Below are 17,921 nucleotides of genomic sequence, written 5' to 3'. Positions count from 1 at the left end.
AAGGACTTCGGTTTATAAGTAAGCTGCGGTTTATAAGTAAGCTGGAATGAAGATCTCGTATTTTAAGTGAGCTTTGATGAAGTACTCGCATTCATAAGTTGGCCTGAATGAAGGATTCATGTTTGGAAGTGAGGCAGGATAGAGGACCCGTGTTATACGTAAGCCAGGATAAAGGACTTCAGTTTAGAAGTGTTTATAAGTAAGCCGGAATGAAGCACTCTCATGTACAAGTAAGCTAAGATGAAGCAGTGTCGTTTGAAAGACAAGTGACACATGTAAACGATTTTCACCGAAGAAATGTGTAGAGGGAAAGTTGTGGAGATATTTAGACAGCAGGTAATCACAGACGGTAATCACAACGGAATCAGAGGCGACGCTATCGTAGCAATTACGTTCCTTCATAACTTATAATCCCAAAACGATAGACGTGGAGGAAGAGACCTTTCTATATATGTCTTTTATCTATCAACACTGTTTGTGTATAGTTCTATCCCCACATGCACGAGATAGCTTAAGTGCTCACAGCCTAACAGTGTGCACGTAGCCTCGACACAGACCCAGGGGGCGCTAGAATCTTCCGCTGGTTTAAGCGTATTTCCCTAAATTGTGGAGATTCAGCGAGGGAAGTGTAAGGTGTCGGACGGTAGGGAGGGGTAGGTGGCTGCCTGCCCTTGGGGTCAATCTGGAATGCCTCTGTGTAATCCAGGTGGTTTCCAGAATTCTCTCTTGTTTATGGAAAAGTTGGGGGAGGGGAGAGGGTGGGGGAGAGATGTATTTCATCGATTCTATATTTGTTTTTGCTTCTGTAGAAAGTATAGTCAGCATACCAAGTGAAAGCTGAAGTATTCGATCTTTGTATTTAGAATATCGTAAAAACGTTGCTCTTCGCGGAGTAGATCTTAGTCGAATTTTATTGTTACCAGTATTTGGTGGGCCAGATCGCAGGTATATGTAATACACACGTAAGGTCGGCGCCCATATACCTCATCGGAAGTTGCGGTGCCATCGTCGCAACACGGCCGTCGTAATGCTACGAAAGACGCCACCTTAACGTAGGCGAATGTAATTAGGATCTGCTCTGTGTATAAGCCTTTGGTGTATAGTATCACAGGGCGTCACTTGCAGTTACCACAGATCATTGTAATTCACCGTCGTAGGTACATTGGGTCACTGCCGTAGGTACCATGGGTCACTCTTGTAGATACCATTAGTCTCTCTGTCGTTCCTTGTAAGCACCGTAGGTCACTGTTACTATCACCGAAAAAATCACGTCTGTAGCACTGTAAACACACACACGCACACACACACACACACACACACACACACACACACAAGGAATAAAACCGAATTTCTGTCAGTTTTTTTTAAGATATCCACTCTCTCTCTCTCTCTATCTCTCTCTCTCTCTCTCTCTCTCTCTCTCTCTCTCTCTCTCTCTCTCTCTCTCTCTCTGGAGATTGCAATCACCCATAGTTGTGCTGCTATTTTTTTCTTCCCTTGCCTCCCTTCATGTTTGCGTCGTTTGATGGTTCCAGTTGCTTGTTGTGGTCCGCCAGAGTTGTTGTAGACTCAACCGTTGGGACTCCGTGCGCCCTTATGTCGTATGTGTTATATCTTAAGCTGTGCTCATATTTCGTCTCGATATTCACTTTGTCTATGTTATATTGTCTCGATATTCACTTTGTCTATGTTGTATTGTCTCGATATTCACTTTGTCTGTGTTATATTGTCTCGATATTCTCTTTGTCTATGTTATATTGTCTCGATATTCACTTTGTCTATGTTGTATTGTCTCGATATTCACTTTGTCTGTGTTATATTGTCTCGATATTCACTTTGTCTATGTTATATTGTCTCGATATTCACTTTGTCTATGTTATATTGTCTCGATATTCACTTTGTCTATGTTATATTGTCTCGATATTCACTTTGTCTATGTTATATTGTCTCGATATTCACTTTGTCTACGTTGTATTGTCTCGATATTCACTTTGTCTATGTTATATTGTCTCGATATTCACTTTGTCTACGTTGTATTGTCTCGATATTCACTTTGTGTTATAATGTCTCGATATTCACTTTATCTATGTTATATTGTCTCGATATTCACTTTGTCTATGTTATAATGCCTCGATATTCACTTTGTCTATGTTATATTGTAAGCTGTGCTCTTTCTTTATCTCAGTATTCACTTACTCTCTTAATTTTTGTTCGTTTTCTCTGAGTTTTACTGAAGTTTCTCTATTTTCTATGCATTCTAGTTGTTATTGTAGTTTCTCTATTTTCTATGCATTCTAGTTGTTATTGATTTTTATCCTATTGACTTTTACAGCATTTTCCCAATTTTTATGCATTCTCCCGCTTTAGTATTGATTTTATCTCGCTATTTGCATTTCTTCTTGATTTTTAATCATTTTCTGCAAGTTTTAGAAAATGACGTCTTTTCACTCATTTTCTCTTATTTTCAATGATATCTTACTTTTTCACGTAATTTCTTTGCAGTCTCCTCTCTGTCACCCCCCCCTCCCTCAATTTTTATGCATATTATCATACTTTCTTACGGTATTTCTTTGCAATTTCACCTCCCTCCAATTTTCATGCACGTTATCTTACTTTTTTGCATAATTTCTTTGCAATTCTTCCCCCCCCCCCCCTTCCTCCTCACCTTTCTGTATATCTAAGGGTGTATCGTGTATGCTAGCCAGGAAGGAAGGTGACCCCCTCCCCCTCCTCCCCCCCTTCCTCTAATCCGAAGTGAAATCTCAGGGACAAACCGTCAGGTTGGTAGTTGAAGCGTTGGCTACAGAGAGTAATTATGAACACGGGAATGCCTTTATCGCTAATGGCCAAGATTTTTTTATCCTGCTCAATCTCTTCCATCCCCCCCGACTCCCACCCACCCTCGCTCACCAACTGTGGCGAGGTAATCCACCCCCTACGGGAGTAGGGGGTGGGGGTCGTGGGCTTGAAGGGGTTGGTTGGTTTATGGTGAAGGCGGTTGAGGGAGAGGAGTGGGTCTCTGTTGACTGGGGAAGTTGAGGGAGATGAGTGGTTGATGGGGAAGCTGAGGGAGGTGAGTGGTGTATGGGTTGTTGGGGTGGTTAATGGGGAGGAGGGAGGTAAGCGTTGTCTGTGGTTTTGGGGGTGGTTTGAGGAGGTAGGTTCTCTCTGTTTGGTGGGTTGGTTGAGGGAGGTGAGTTATCTGTGATTGACGGGATGGTTGAGGGAGGTGAGTTGTCTCTTGGTTGGTTGATAGGGAGATTGATGGAGACGTGATGTCAGTGGTTGATAGAGAGGTTCTTTGGTTGGAGAGGTTGATGGAAGCGAGCCGTCTGTGGTTGACATGGGTGCAGGAGGTGAGATGTCTGCGGTCGACGAGGTGGTTGAGGAAAATATTGACTGTGGTTGACGAAGTTAAATCCCACAACAAGACTAAGGAGAGGTGGAGAATTTAACATCTGAATGCTTGCAAAAAGATTAGGGAGTAAAACTGGACAGAAGCAATATATGGAGTTAAAAATAACCAGAAGGGGCGAGAGAGATAAACAAAAAAGAGAAAAATAAATGTTTTAAACTCTGAATGCTGACCGGGTTGGAAAAGCATTGGCAACCCGAAGAGCAAGTGGAAGTTACGAGACTAAGAAGTGGAGGGTGGAGAAGCTGAGAGAGGAGGAGTAGGGAGGGTTCGCAGGGGAGAAGGTATGGGTAAGGTTGGAGGGTATGGCCGTAGGCAAGCCGGCAGGGTAAGCAGAAGGGAGGCTGAAACTCGGAACATCAAAAGGCCTCAGGAGTTCCCGCCACGGACCAACTTAAGCTACTGTTTCGCGCGCTTTTTTTCAAACCTGCTTTTTTTTTTTTTATCTGCGTGCTAATTGGTTTTCACTGGTGGCTGATGTGGTAATTACCGTGACCTTCGCTAATTGTGGTTCTCTCAGTATCATGTAAGCCAGTCTCGCCGGTTGCAGTGAGACGAGAGCACTGTCGAGGCCCCTGCAGTGCTCCAGGGCACTGCGTGTGTCGGCACGCGTGGTCTAGAGGAAGGAATTGATCCCTTGATTGCGACGGTGCGACTCTTCGAGGACGAAGGTAAAGTAGTCCTTGATCTTCGAGCATGACGGGATCATACTTGGCGAACGTCGCGACGGCCCTCGAACACAACCGCACGAGTCTCGCACAGGCTTGCCTTAGGCCATCGCAACCAGGGATCATACCGTCGTGCTCAAGGGTCGCTTCTTCGTGCGTCAGGGGGTCGAACCGTCGTGTTCAAGGGGTCGAACCTTTGTACTGAAGGGTCGTTTCATCGAGCTTAAAGGGTCGAACCGTTGTGTGTCCAAGGGGTTAATGTGACACACTTGTTTAATGTGATTTCTGTTTAATGTAACACCTGTTGAATGTAACACCTGTTTAATGTAGCATCTGTTTCATCTGGAGGTGTTTATTGTAAACCAGAGCAGCTTTCACATGTTGAGTCCACCTGCATATATCTTTGACCTAAATGGACGGGTGATTTTCTCGTGTCTTCACTTATGTGAAGATATACGCATTATAGATTTGCCTGATGATACAAACTGTGAAAACGTCAGCAAAACGTATACGTTTAGAGTCCCACTATATTTTTTTCATCTAACAAGACGAGGACCCTCAAGGTCCATGGGCCCCACTCGGGCCCACCTGTCACCCTCTTTGTCCCTGGGGGCCCCACTTGGGCCCACCTGTCACTCTGATGTCGAAGTTTTGTACCCACTGTACGCTCTGTGCTCGTCTCCACCTGTTGGTGTGCCATTCACCAGTGTGCCATAGAAACGCTTTTTCTTATTTCTGTGTATACCTAGACAAGCAGATTTTAAAGTGCCTTTCGTTTATGTATATATGTAAAAGATCTGAAGTCTATGGACCTTAATCTTCCTTTACACAATTATCTATACCTTACCTGTGACTAACGTCAAGGACTTTTGCATAGAGGTGAGTATAGAAACTATATATTTCATATAGCCGTCCCCCAGACCTCAGGATTTATTTGCATATCATACGGGTCGCGTGGCATCACGGTGAACGCAGTGCAACGCGACGCTGAAAGTACATTCCCCCCCTCCCCAGCGTGAAACTGTCCACTAGATTGTGAAATATTTCTCCACTCCTAATGATATTTACGGAATATCTTTTTTTTCATGCAAATTTGATTTACCAAACATTAACGTAACGATTAACCTCATTCAGAGTTTAATTTAGTCAAACTAATTATTCGAATTTAGTTCATCATTTGCATATTATGATTAAATTCTACGGAAGATGTGAAATACCTCATAATTTTTGCAGACTGCCGTCGACAGAGGCAAACACCGCCGGCTGTTTTCGCTTGCAAATAGATTACAAATAAATGCATATGTTATTGAGAAAGTAATTTATATATATATATATATATATATATATATATATATATATATATATATATATATATATATATATATATATATATATATTTGTGACGGATAACAGTTCTTTGATTGATTAAAGTTTTACGTGGTGTATATCTCCGCAGATTCAGTAAGTGTTCGCTTTAACCAAAGAATCTGGAAAGCTCATGTGAACTACATTCTTGAAGACATATCCAAAAGAAAACGTATTATTCCTCTTTTTTTTTTTTAACCTTTTTTGTACGTAACTGTCGTTAGTCACTGAAATATTACGTCCATAGCATTGCATCCTACTTCATGTTAGGTCCTAGGATGTGTTGATGTTGTGAAAGGTTTGGTACTGGAATACTCGCCCTTGTTACTCAAAGGAATTCAACCCTGAGACTCACTTAGCGAAGGCCGAGTTGCATCTCACTGTCGCCTGTTGTGAGTCGGCTCTTTTTCTAATGGCCATGGCGATAATCATGCCTAGATGGTAGCACTGTAGAGTGAGGTATCGTCTGCTTAACCACCCTGTATCTGTCTGTTATGGATTAGGAATTTAGGATGCTGTTACCGTCTTCCTGCACATAACCTCGCCATAGACCATCAGGACTTCTCAAATCTGGGCTTTCCCATGTACTGTCCTTCAGCAGGTAACTTCATCATACCAGCAAGGTCTTCTGTTATCTTGCTTTTCCATATACTGCCCTCAAGCATATGACGTTGTCATGAGCCAGAAGGTCTCCTGTTCACCAGCTATCTTCTCCTCAGGATGGTCTCATAGTCAGTAGTATAAATAATAGAAACTGCAGCAGACCACTGGTTTCATTCGAGGCTCTGTGTGATAATAGAAGAGATAAGAAACATACACATTAAGTTGGTAAGAGTTGAATAACAAACCGATGATTCGACGGGAAATGCCTCCAAGGTTTATATGGAAATTCAGAGGCGGAAATGATGTCAGCCGTGGACTCTGTCAACCCTACTTCATAAACCTTTCTATAGTGCTACTTTCAACTACTCTGTTGTTAGCGTCAGCAGGAAGCTGTCTCGAGTTGTTGATGATACAGTATGGAAGATGATAATACATACCTCATTACCATTCTTTTTCTAGATCTTCAATTTTATGCAATGCCTCATCTTGCCTTAACATAATCTGTACCCTTTTGTCTCTCTAAGGTTTGGCAGGCCAGTCTGTTTCTCCCTTTATTGCCGTCTTCGGCTGGCCTCAGCCGTAGAATTCCATACGTCAGTATCACCTTTCACAGCAGAGGTGTATAGGCCATTAAGCAAAAGAGCAAATTAAAGTCACTCGTTCCTTGTGGTCAGTATTGTGGAATTCCCCCATAGTGCTGAAACAGGAAACCACTGCGTCCAACACTCGACCGTAAAAGCTTCCAGCGGCCATATGATACTGTTGTTTATGTTCCAGTCCCGTTCCAGTCCCTGGTCCATCTCCTCCTCCCACCCAACCGGCTCCCTCTCTCTCTCTCTCTCTCTCTCTCTCTCTCTCTCTCTCTCTCTCTCTCTCTCTCTCTCTCTCTCTCTCTCTCTCTCTCCAAAAATGTTATTTCTCTTTCCCGTTAGGAAACGTTCCTCCCGTAAATCTGATCACCCTTCACTTTTCTTAGTGGCTGCGCAAGTTGTAAGTCTTACCAGAGGTTCCAGGCTCGCCTCCTCCATCCAGACTTGCCTCTCCACCGACCACCGCCATTCCACTCATCCTCCTCCATCCAGCCCTGCCTCTCCACCACCAACCACCACCACTCCACTTATCCTCCTCCACCTATACTTGCCTCTCCACCACCAACCACCACCACTTCACTCATCCTCCACCATCTAGACTTGCCTCTCCACCAACCGCCACCACTCCATTGAACCTCCTTCACCCAGACTATTTTTTCCACCTCAGCATTTATTTTTTTTTTCATATTTCTTCCAGATTGATACCCAGTTGTCATATTTATCTCACCATTTCAGATAAATGTCAGTGGATATTACCATTTCTTATTTCCGTCGCTCTTTGTAATAGACCATCCCAGAACTCCTCCCACGATGTCAAGAGTCCGCCTCTCTGGATTCGAAATGGTTTTCATCCGAGATATGTATATGTCCATTTTGTTCACGGGGGACGCGCATGATAGAGAAGCAATGATAGTTAAGGTATTTGTTCAGCCTTCAACATTTTCCCGGTATAGCGAGGGTATTGTGTGCGGTGCATTGTAAACACATCCTGGTACGTGTTTGGGTTTGCTTTTTACGTTACGGCGGTTTGATCTGGATACAAATATAGGTGAGTCTCTCCTAATTTCTACACATCGAGAGGGGGAAGACATGTCATAGGTCTCTCCCAGTTTCTAACCCATAGGAGGGAAGACGAAGTGATCTCTCTTATTTAGGCTTCTCGACCGTAGGTTTCGACAACCAATTGTGAAACTAAACCACCCCAGTGGTAGTGCTTTACCCCCCCCCCCCTCTCTCTCTCTCTCTCTCTCTCTCTCTCTCTCTCTCTCTCTCTCTCTCTCTCTCTCTCTCTCTCTCTCTCTGTTGTTTTGGGGAACATAGCGTTATTGTTGTTCTTCATGGCTTTTGGTTTGTGTGTTAGTGGTCCCCAAGCTTTCTTGACCCCATGTGACCTTAACGTATACTTTTACGACGGCTCCGGAGGTCATCTACCCCATCACATCTCGGGCTGGGTCCAAGCTGCTGAGTTGGCTCGTTGTTTCGACCAAAGCTGTTGCAAGCCGCGGCCCGCAGGCCCACGCAACCACCACAGCCTGGCTGGTTTGGTACATCTCGTAAGTACTCACTCAGCACCTCCTGTTCTCACATGTTTCCACCTCCCTTCCCTTAAATGTTTCCACCTCCCATCCCTTTAGTGTTCCTGATGACAGCATTCTTTAATCCTTTAAGTAAAATAATATACCACTTTGCTTCATGATGGTAAGTGTTCGTAAAACACTTGATGAAGACTGGTTGCATTTTTCATTTCCTTGATCATCATTATCTTATGTATGAAGATGGAGCCAGATCGAACGTTAGATGCCGAATCCCAAGAGAAAGTTAGCCAATTTGAAACCAACTTTTGTCAGCGAATTTGATACCAACTTTTGTCCATGAATTTCATACCAACTTTTGTCCATGTGTTCAGGACTTAGCCTCTGACAGGCTGAAGTATATCTTTGTATGGATAAATCTAGAGCATCCATGGCTCGTTGGCCCTCTACTGTATGGCCTGCCGAGCATATGGCTGTCGCTTAGGTATCGCTTTTGTCCGTCCGTCCGTCCGTGTTCCGTCCATCTCGTCCGTGGTCAGGAGTCGCGCTGTAATGTACAGCATAACCCACGCATACGACGAACCTTCTGGTGGTGATTAGTGTGGTATGATTGTGGATAAAGTGAGTAAGTTTATATAAATGCTCCAAAGCGCCTGGAGACACTCCGCCGTTGGCTCGTCTGGGAGAGAGAGAGAGTAAAGAAAACAAGGTTAAAGGTGTTAAAGAGGTGCGTCTCGTATGTTGTTCTGATGATCATGTCGGACTTGATGACTCGGGTGCGCACTGGGTCATAACAATGCTTAGCCACTTGAGCACAACGGTGCAGTCCTTGGGTACGGCGGAACTATGAGCGAGCAAGACGGTGCGACCCCTGAAGACGGGGGTACGATCGTCGAACCTGACGGCAGTGTGCTTTTGAAAACGAAAAGACGCTCCAAGAGCTTGACGGTACGATCCTTGGGCACGACGGTACGATCTTCGAGCACGATGGAAGGACTCCTGAGCACGACGGTACGATCTTCGAGCACGATGGAAGGACTCCTGAACACGACGGTACGATTTTTCCGTACGACGGCACGACCCAAGAACACATCAGGACGATCTTTAAACACGATCTCACGACCTTTGTGTACGACAATACTGGCCTTAAGCACGACGGTACGACCCTTGGGCATGATGGCCTGACCTATGACCAGAATTGTAAAATTTTGTAAGTTATTTACGTCAGTCGTGCGTTGTAAATGATACGAAAACACAAAATTACGGCAAAATAAATATTTTTTTTCTTTTACTCTCCACACAAGTTGGGCGAAACGACACGAGGCGAACGCCAGATGAGGGCAAAACGACTCACGGTACAAGGGCTGGAACGACCGAGGCCGAACTGGCATTAGAGCGAAACGACCCTGGTACGACCAGGAATCAGGAGGATACGACCCGGGACCTATTGGGATTGCATTTTACTGCCAGGCCATATAACCTGGTTCTTGGAGCAAATTTTCGTCGATTGTTTTTCTTCATAACAGTCAGTTTCATTGAGCTTCGGAAGAGATACGGGTGACGGACTGTATATGAGGGGGAGGCCCCAGTGGGTGGTGGGGACACTGTGGAGATGAGATGGACCCCCTTTCAGGCGGTGAATGGAGAAGGCAACTTTTGATACATCCCTCTCGTGATTATATATATATATATATATATATATATATATATATATATATATATATATATATATATATATATATATATTTATATATAGCCAAGATCCCCCAACAGACAGTTTCTGTGGTACCCCAGGCACCTCCAGAACCTCTCCTGGTTCTGCTGTGTCACAAGCACCGAATAGTCCACAGAGTAATAGTCGCCCACGTCCTTACTGAGGATATACATCTTCCTGTACTCCACGGTGTAATTAAATTCTCCTTAGATTAATAGTGGCTCATGTTTCTCTATTTACAGAAATAGTTCAAGGGTATTTGCATGTAAATGTAGCGCTTCGCGCGTTTTATCACGGCAATGGAGATTGAGTATATACCTTCTATCCAAACAGCGCATCCTGGATTTCTCTCTATCAACGGTCGGCTAGTGAATGTAATGGGAGGAACGTTGGTTAGGGATTTTGGGCTGGAATTTGTGAGCGCAGGAGGTCCTTTTGGGTCTGGAGTGAGAGTTCAGACGCCTCGGGAGTGGAGTTAAAGAGCTCGGTCCCCTTCTCCAGGTCTAGAGTGAGAGTCTTTATGTCCAGGGTAAGAGGTAAGACTTTCTGTAAGAGTAGAGTTGGATTTCAGCTTCTTGAAGACTATCAAGAGACCAGAGTCTCAGTGAGTGGGATCAGAGTTCTTGTCGCCTCAAGAGTGGAATTAAAGTTCATCCTCCTCAGGAGTGGAATTAGACGTTAGCCTCTTCAAAAATAGAGCTACAGAACTCTACTACTTCGTGAAAGGAGGTAGAGGTCGTGGTCTTTAGCTTCAAAGCAGGAAGGAGGGCTCACCCTCTTCAGGAGAATGGATTTAGTTCTCATCTCTGTTCAGGAGTGGAATTATCGCTCATCCTCTTCAAGACTGGAATGGTAGCCCGGCTTCTTCGAGACTGGAGTCATTACTTACCTTCAGCATTGGAGTTTGGTCTTGTGATTGGCGAATGACGGTTGGAGAATCTTCATACATATATATACATACATACTTGTTCGCCATGTCTCATTTTTGTTACGTTGCGCAAGTAACACACGAAACAAAGACCTCATTTGGTCACATTTACTCTGTAGATGCCTTGTATATAATTCACCGAAACCAGAGCCCACCTTCCACAACCAAGCCCCATGACCACTTCATATGCCGTCGTTCAGCCCACTTTCAACACGTCATCCCCCACATACCACATCACTTATTTTCTTTATCCAGTTCATTAGACTTTCTCACCTTCCTAAATGTCCAAGCTCCGATACCTCAAAGCCTCTTTCCACTCCATCTTCCAACTCATTCTCTCTGTTTTTCATACTCTCTCCACTTCTACGATGTAGATCCTCTTAGGACGTCTTCGCTCATCCTCTCCGTATGTCCAAACCATTTCAATACACCCTGGTCCCGGTCTCTTACTACCACACCGCGCTCTATCACTGTCGATCCTTAGTCCATCAACCCTCCTCATACCACATCTTGTCCTCAGGCAGTTCATTATCCAACACGTCCGCATCTCTTTCGTTCTTTTATATCCATTCTTTTGTATTATGTATTACTTATTATTATTATTATTATTATCATTATTATTGTTATTATTATTATTAATATTATTATTATTATTATTATTATTATTATTATTATTATTATTATTATTATTATTATTATTCGAGTAAGTATTTTGACTTTCCGCTTGCATTTACTTTATAGTATGGTAAATTTTCCTGCTCATAAGTTTAGTACAATTGAAACAATCGTTTTCATACAGACAGGTACGTACGTACCACAAGCTGTTCGTCTTCTCGTATATATTATCTGCCTAGTGTTGTTGTTGTTGCTTCAGTTTCGTTCAAAGTCTTTAGCATCGGTAATTGATTTTTTGTTTGTGTTTGTGTGTGTGTGCAATAAAATGCAACTCATGCTTCTCCTTGTGGGGTTTATTCGCGTGTGATTTAAATCCTCTTCTCTCTCTCTCTCTCTCTCTCTCTCTCTCTCTCTCTCTCTCTCTCTCTCTCTCTCTCTCTCTCTCTCTCTCTCTCTCTCTCTCTCATTATTATTATTATTATAATAATTGTTATTATTATTGTCATTATTTTTGTTACTATTATTATTATTATTATTATTATTATTATTAGTAGTAGTAGTAGTAGTAGTAGTAGTAGTAGTAGAGTAGTAGTAGTAGTAGTAGTATCATTATTATCGTTATTATTATTGTCCTTTATTTGTTGTTCTCCAGTAATTTTTTTATCCTTTGTTCTCTCAACTGTTTCGTTTTCTTTAGTTTTCTCAATTTTTTTTATCTTTTGTTCTATCTTATACTTTTCGTCTTTTGTTCTCTCTAAACATGTTTTTTTTACTTCTTGTTCTATTTATCTTTTATTCCTTCACAACATGTTTTATGTCTTACTCTCACTCCTCATGGTATTGTTGTCTCTTGTTCTCACTCATCATGTTATTTTTATCTCTTGTTCTCCCTCGACATGTTATTGTTACCTCTTACTCTTTATCAACCTGTTCTCTCTGCAGACATTATCCTCCTCCTCCTACTCCTCCTCCTCAGTGCCCCTCACTCAGGGGTATGCCTTAATCTCCTCTCTATTATCCTCACCGCTTTAGATAGAGACAGTAGGGAGTACGGCCCGGGAGGGCTGCCTCCTCTGGTCAGCGACCACCAGGAGAATTGAGACAGATGGTAAATCGTCGGCCTTGACGTTATTGGCAATCGTTGGCCGGCCCTTAACAAGGCTGGCTGTATCGAATGGCCGCCTTCTGTTAATTGCCTTTAGATTACCACCATAAATATGGCCCAGGTAATTTCCCAAATTAATTTTTTTTTTTCTTTCACTCCGCCCTCCCTCGGCCAGACGCACAAGACAACATCTAAGATACGAGTGTTTTATATATTTTCATTAATGCGTCTCGCGTGTTACAGTTCTTAAAGCTGTATTATCTTCTTCAGGTGATGATGGTGGAGCCGCGAGGTTCCGTTGACGATTAACAGATCACGGAGGAGTCGAGGGCGGGCGGGGCTCACAGATGTGGTCTGTGAGGAACTCCCAGCAGCTGTTGGGGAGAGAAGTGTGTTAAAGTGTCGACATTGATTTTGAATGTTACGTTGTTGAATCTGTTACGTGGTAGTGCGGTTTAGGTGTGTGTGTGTGTGTGTGTGTGTGTGTGTGTGTGTGTGTGTGTGTGTGTGTGTATAGAGGTGTTAAGTGTACTGGAGGGTACAGTGTGGTGGTGAGTAGGTTGGGTGGGTGTTGGTAGTCATAGTGATACTGGAAGTGATGGTGGATTAAGCTAGGGGTAATTGTATTGGTGGTAATTGTCGGGGGGATTGGTGAAATGGGTGGTAATTTTAGGAGGATTGGTGTAATGGGTGGTAAGGTTAGCTGGTGAGTAGATGTAGTGGGTGGTGGGTGCGATGAAGAAGTAGTCTGTTGGTTGAGGCAGAACCTTGAGCGTAGTGGGCGTGTGGTTTTTTGAGGGGTTAGACGACGGGTGTTTGTAGGTGGTAGACGTAGGGGATGGGCGATAAGTGAGATGGTGGTAAGGTTAGTGAGTGAATAGGTGTAGTGGGCATTGGGTGAAGTGGGTGTTGAATGCAGTGAATGGTAGATGTAATGATGGATAGGTGTAGTGGGTGGTAAAATTAATGGCATATAGGTACAGTGTGTGGTAAGTGTAATGATTGGCGGAAGTATCAGGTAGCAGACACAGTGAAGGGCATAGTTAATGAATGGTAATTGTAGTGGGCGACTATAGAGGAGAAAATGTGAAGATATGCAGTACATGCAACTGTAAGTCATGCCTTAGTTTTCAAGCTTTACCTGAAGTTGACATCAGAAAATAGTACTGAATGCTACATGGTATTCCTTCGGAGCCATCTTCTGCTATCTGGCTTTCCCATGTACTGTCCTTTAGCAGATAACCTCGTCATAGACCACCAGGACTTCTGTTATCTGTCTTTCCCATTGACTTTCCTTCGACAGATAACCTCATCATAGACTAGTAGGTCTTCTGTTACCCTGGCCTCCCAGCGTAGCATCCTCCAGCAGATAACCTCGTCATAGAACATCAGGTCTGCCTCTCTCTTATCTGCCATATTCCTGGCCTGTCTGTTTACCATTGCATAACTTTGTTTGAAAATGTTTCCCCTCAGTAAAGGTCAGCTGGGAAGCTTTCCCGTTCCCCTCACTTCCTCCCAACCCGCTTCCCCCAGCATCTACACGTCCAGGTTTAATCAACGTGGCTCAGAAGGGGTTAGGGAGAGAGAGGGAATGAAATTGGCAATACATACCTGGTGCCAAGAGAGGGGGGGGGGATCGAACCCGCGCCCCCAGGAATGGGAGATCATTCCAATGGCCGTCGACCCTTTTCTGGAAAGAACTGCATTTGTAATTCATATTCTGTTTTTGTTTTTATACATTTCTCCAAAAATTTCGTTTGTTTTAGGTTCAGATTTTTTATGTGTTCGTCAAAGAGAATTAGGGAAATTACACGTATTTGCAAATTCCATTCTGGGGAAAAATATTACCAATATATCATTGTCTGAAACTTGGAAAATTTTTCTCTTTGAAAATGAGTAATTCAATACCTAAACTCGTTGAAGGTGCTTGTCAGTAGGAACGTTGAAGATGCTTATTAGATTTACCAAAAAGAATAATATAATTGAAAGTAATATCCTAGATACGTTAATAAAGGACGAAAAATAGCTTCAAGTCCACGACTAACTATGCCCCTCCGTAGATGTAAAGTTAAGTGGTGTTTCTCCTGTGTGTTGATCTCCTCTGTTATCACAGACAGCCTCGAAGGGCTCAGTGGTCTGTTGTCTGCGCTCCTTTGTATGAAAATCCTGTCTGCGGCGTTAAGGCGTGTGGGTCAAGATTTGAAGTCAGATTGGCAGAGCTACTGCGTCGAATTGCCATTGATTCGACCCCATCAAGTCAGTACGTGGAGCTAGAACCTGCTCAGGTGTGAGAACAGTACTCCACACAAGGACACCAGTTCTTTTTGTGTAATCGGAGCAACGGTTCAAAGGAAAAGTGTAGGCATCTGAACAGGATTCCCGTAGTCTTAGAAAGTTAGACTTCGCCTTTTTGTATAATGTGGGGGTTTACCGAGATATGTTAGATATTACTTGACACCAAACGTGTTTATTGTGTTAAAGTGTAGAAGTCCAGAACCATCAGGGTTGATGGAAAAGTTGCGAGTAGTTTTGGAAAGAGAAATGGGAGGAAACTGGGTTCTAGGATCATAGTGCTTAACAGTGTACCGACTGCCCCGCTGGGAAATCCTGTCCAAAGCTGAACTTAAAGTTGTGACGAGACGAGTGCAAGGGGAGATGGGGAGGATTTGACAGAAGCGGAGTAATATTTGTTGAGTCGCGAGCGTATGAATGTATTTGGCTATCCGTTGAATAAAGAGAACCGCCGATGTAAAGAAAGGAGGGCGTAAAAAAGAAGCCGGGATAGATATATCTGAGGGACGTCCGTGCTTACAGGAAAAGAGGGAGCGGAGGAGAACCCATCGACAGCTTACGGAGATAGACTGGCTGGAGATGAAGCCAGATATGAGAGAACAGAGTGAGGGAATGATGTTAAAGGAAGAGAGAGGAGCTTTGAGATCCGACCCTCATGCCACATCTTGTCAAAAGCCTCTGATATATCATGGGCTACGATATAGGATTCGCGAAAGTCCCTGAATGAGGATAGCGAGATATGAGTGAGGAAGAAAGGGATATCGCCGGTGGACCTGGCCCTCTGGAAGACATATTACCGACGAATGGGAAACCCGTGGGATTAAAAGTTGTTGAAGGAAGTGGGGGGGGGGGGGGGTGAGAAGCGATAGGAGGACTTTAGACTTTGGAAGAGTAGAAGTTGGAGCAAGAGGGACGAGAGCAGGAAGATTTAGAACGGTCAACCCTCTTGCGGAAAGACTGTACCAATGCATGGTTCCAGGATGAAGGGAAAATTCTAGTTCATGAGAAGCAGCAGAAAAAAAGAATCGAGCATGGGCGTGCGTTCAAGCATGTTCAGCAGAGTATTTCAAGACACGAGTGTGAATGCCATGCGTCCATGCGTCTTGCATTTTTTCCATAGGGAGAAATGCTTTTAGGACTGTACGAAGAGATGTTTGGGAAGGATATATGATTAATAAGAGGTGTGACAGGGGTCCCGGTCTGGGCTCTGGGTTCGTTGTGGTTGCGGTGCTGAACCGCGACTCGAGGGCGAAGGGATCTCAGGTGGCTGGAGGTGACTGTGGAGACTTTGGTACATTAACTTAGTATCTTTTCATCATCTTAGGTCCCATGATGGCTGGAGAAAGTCGGGAGGATTTGTGTGCAGAACACATCTTGATAGGGTCATCTTGGAGGGACATGAATGAGTTTGGGGGAAATGAAGGTTACGTAGATATCTTCAAGTTCAGATTCAGGAGCTCGTCTGTGTCTTGTGTCGACAAAGAACGTAGAGATGGAAGATGTATTTAGCGATGACACTGACGAGAGGGGCATAGTGGGCTGAACAACTTGCAGGAGGCTGGGGCCCTGTAAGACAGTTGGGAAAGGGACGTGGTTGAAAGCAAGATTGACGTGCATAGCTACGGTCTTAGTTGAATTGAATATTGACGTGGTTGGCGGTAGTCCGCTTCTAGAATTTTGTTGAGGATGCGCTGCTAGGTGATGCAGGTCAGGAGAGCCAGTGGTTATCGCTGATAAGAGTGGCAGACTCGTCGATGTACTTCCATCGAGTAGGTAAGTCCACTAGATCCTCATTTATGAATATGAGAAAATATGAGGGTCTTATCTTAGGGCCTCTGTGGGACGCAACAAGTGAGGAAGCGGAAAATGAAGACGACTCATCTGAGGCGTCCGGCATGACGACGCCCTCTGAGGAAGTCTGCAAGCCACGGAATGAGATTTCTCCGCCTCCCAAGTCTGATGGTTATGTTGATGATGCTTATGTTACGGATGACGACGCCGCAAGCGAAGTCGGCGAAGGTGAGAACCACAGAGATCCTCCGTCTCTGAGGGTTGTGGCTGACGAGGATGTGGTCAGTGGAAAAAGCATTCGTAACACCAAACTGCTGAGAGGTGTTTGAAGCTTAGCAGTGTCAGTGTCAACCTGGTTGAACGCTACCGTTCACAGAGTTGGCTGGGCATCGAAGTGATGGTAGTAAGACGTGCCTCACTAACATTATGACTTTGTCGTTTTCGTTATTGGAGAAACATAGGACGTTTTTGAATGAGAGGGGCATTTTGATAGAAAGAAGCCCTTAGAAGCAGGTGTGTGTCGTGTGTGTAATTACCTATTTGTACTGTGAGGAGAGGGAGTTTTACACCCGTGGGACCCGAACTCTTGAATCTTCTCTATTGTCATAAAGGTTTTTAACCCCTTAACATCTCCAGATGGATACTTACATGTGTGTGTGTGTGTGTGTGTGTGTGTGTGTGTGTGTGTGTGTGTGTGTGTGTGTGTGTGTGTGGCTACTGTTTGTGTGTTACGGGTTGGGGATTATGCACCCTTGTTGCCTGGTCTCTTAACAGTGTATATGTATCATCTATATGTGTGTTTGTCTGTGTAGCAACTCGTATGCCTCTATTGAATCTACGGGCAACACCTGTGGCATATAGTACTGTTTCTCTCAGCCTCACATAGTGTGTATATCTGGTCACCACCCTGGATACAGAACTTTTTCCTGTGTGTTACTTTGCCTTATATATCCATGTGGACGGCACGAGCTCAGAGTTTTGTCCATGTGACTACGGGATGGTGCTGTAGAGGTAGCAGGGTCCTCTTTAGTATTCTGCTTCGCTTCATTAACCTTATTGTTTCAAAAGGACTGGATAAGATCTGTTGCTAAGTCGCGCGTCACTTGACATAACGTACCTTATTGAAGGGCAGCAGGTGAGGAGGAGGGGTGGGAGGGAAGAAAAGAAAAATAAAGAAGTCTTGGGAAGGCGAAGCGAAATAACAACATGTCTTAAGCTCTTTGGGAACAGGATCAGTTAATAATGATAAAACAGTGTCGGAAGGTCAGATTACCAGCCACGGGGTCAACCTTGCGTGGGTGAA

The sequence above is a fragment of the Panulirus ornatus genome, chromosome 41 (assembly GCF_036320965.1).
Source record: "Panulirus ornatus isolate Po-2019 chromosome 41, ASM3632096v1, whole genome shotgun sequence".
NCBI classification, from domain to species: domain Eukaryota; kingdom Metazoa; phylum Arthropoda; class Malacostraca; order Decapoda; family Palinuridae; genus Panulirus; species Panulirus ornatus.
Note: the sequence above shows the minus strand (reverse complement) of the source record.